The following is a 2754-nucleotide window of genomic DNA, read 5'->3' on the forward strand; positions in this document are numbered from 1 at the left end:
AGCAGCAGATCGAAAAGAACCTCACACCTCCACTACCATATCCTCAGAGATTCAACAAGGAGGTTAAGGACCAACATTTCCACAAATTCCTTGAGACCTTCAAGAAGCTGGAAATCAATATCCCTCTAGCTGAAGCACTTGAGCAAATGCCTTTATATGCCAAGTTCTTGAAGGACCTTATCAATAAGAAGAGAAGTTGGCTTGAGAAGGAAACCATATTACTGACAGAGGAATGCAGTGCTGTGATTCAGCGGGGCATTCCCCCAAAACTCAAGGATCCGGGTGGCTTTGTAGTGTCATGCACCATTGGAAAAACAATTCTCAACAAAGCTCTCTGTGACCTTGGTGCCAGCATCAATTTAATGCCTCTCTCAATGATGAGAAAACTTGATATAGAAGAGCTCAAACCCACCAGGATGTCATTAGTTATGGCTGACAGATCCATTAAGACACCCAATGGAATTGTGGAAAATCTATTGGTGAAGATTGGGGAATTCATCTTCCCAGCAGATTTTGTGATCTTGGATACTGAAGAGGAAGGAAGTGACTCAATCATTTTGGGGAGGCCGTTCTTACACACAGCAAGAGCCATCATCGATGTAGAAAAAGGAGAAATGGTCTTCAGGGTCCATAATGAACAAATGATCATAAATGTTTTCAAGTCAATGCAAAATAGCCCTGAGCAAGAGGATTATGTAAAAGTGGATATGATAGAGAATTTGGTGGAAGAAATGCTGGAAGAAAGTTCTCAAGAGCAAGAAGGAGATCAAAGTGCAATAGAAGAACAAGTAGCCGAGACCTTCACAAGCAAAGAGGTGAAACCAAGCAAGAAAGAAGAGGTGCAAAAGCAAGAACTGAAGCCATTACCCTCTCATCTCAAATATGCATTTCTTGGCACTTCAGAAAGCTTTCCAGTGATCATCAACTCGTCCTTGACAAAAAAAGAAGAAGGAGAGCTTCTTGATGTTCTCAGAACTCACAAGGATGCCTTAGGATGGACTATTGATTACCTGAAAAGCATCAGCCCCACAGTCTGCATGCATAAGATTCTTTTGGAAGACAATTCCAAAGCAGTGATTCAACCTCAAAGAAGACTTAACCCTGCAATGAAGGAGGTTGTCCAGAAGGAAGTGATGAAATTATGGAATGCAGGAATCATATACCCTATTTCCGATAGCTCGTGGATAAGCCCAGTCCAAGTGGTACCAAAGAAAGGAGGGATGACAGTCATTATTAATGAGAAAAATGAACTCATTCCAACTAGAACTGTGACAGGGTGGAGGATGTGTATTGACTATAGAAGGTTGAATGATGCCACACGCAAAGATCACTTCCCACTTCCTTTCATTGATCAAATGCTTGAAAGGTTGGCTGGCCATGCTTATTATTGCTTCTTGGATGGATATTCTGGGTATAATCAGATAGTGGTGGACCCAAAGGACCAAGAAAAGACTTCATTCACATGCCCAGTTGGAGTTTTCGCTTATAGAAGAATGCCATTCGGATTGTGCAATGCCCCAGCCACTTTTCAAAGGTGTATGCTTTCCATTTTCTCAGATATGGTTGAAAAATTCTTGGAGGTTTTATGGATGATTTCTCTGTTTTGGTGATAGTTTTAATGCTTGCTTAAACCATCTAACTCTTGTCTTGAAACGATGCCAAGAAATTAATTTGGTTTTGAACTGGGAGAAGTGCCATTTCATGGTACCTGAGGGGATTGTTCTTGGGCATAAAGTTTCAAGAAAAGGGATAGAGGTTGATAAGGCAAAGGTTGAGATAATAGAAAAACTCCCTCCACCAACTAATGTGAAATCTGTTAGAAGTTTCTTGGGGCATGCAGGATTTTATAGAAGGTTTATCAAAGATTTTTCTAAAATAGCCAAACCTTTGAGCAACCTTTTGATGATTGATCAACCTTTTGTTTTTAATAAAGAGTGCCAGCATGCTTTTGAAACTTTAAAACAGAAACTCACAACAGCACCAATTATCACACCTCCGGATTGGAATTTGCCATTTGAACTCATGTGTGATGCAAGTGAGATTGCCATTGGTGCTGTACTTGGACAGAAGAAGGGAAACTTGCATCATGTCATATATTATGCAAGTAAAGTATTAAATGAAGCTCAAAAAAATTACACTACAACAGAGAAGGAATTGTTGGCTGTAGTCTATGCATTTGATAAGTTTAGATCATACCTGATAGGGTCTAAAATTGTGGTTTATACTGATCATGCTGCTCTCAAGTATTTGATGTCAAAGCAGGATGCCAAACCAAGACTCATCAGGTGGATTCTACTCTTACAAGAATTTGACATTGAAGTGAGGGACAGGAAAGGCACCGAAAATCTAGTTGCTGATCATTTGTCAAGGCTGCCACCAGAAACAATCCAAACGGCTTCACTACCTGTGAATGAAAGCTTCCCAGATGAACATCTTATGCTGATCCAACAAACACCATGGTTTGCTGATATAGCTAACTACAAAGTGGGAAGGAAGATACCTCAAGAATTCACTAAGCAACAAGTGAAGAAGCTGATCAATGAATCAAGGAAGTTCTTGTGGGATGAACCTTATTTGTTCAAAAGGTGTTCTGATGGAATAATTAGAAGATGTGTCCCTGAGAGCGAAATGCAAGACATATTATGGCATTGCCATGGCTCTACATATGGTGGACATTTTGGTCCAGAAAGAACAGCAGCAAAGATACTACAAAGTGGGTTCTATTGGCCAACCATTTTCAAAGATGCCAGGGAG

Source organism: Arachis stenosperma, chromosome 6 (genome assembly GCF_014773155.1).
Source record: "Arachis stenosperma cultivar V10309 chromosome 6, arast.V10309.gnm1.PFL2, whole genome shotgun sequence".
Lineage (NCBI taxonomy): Eukaryota > Viridiplantae > Streptophyta > Magnoliopsida > Fabales > Fabaceae > Arachis > Arachis stenosperma.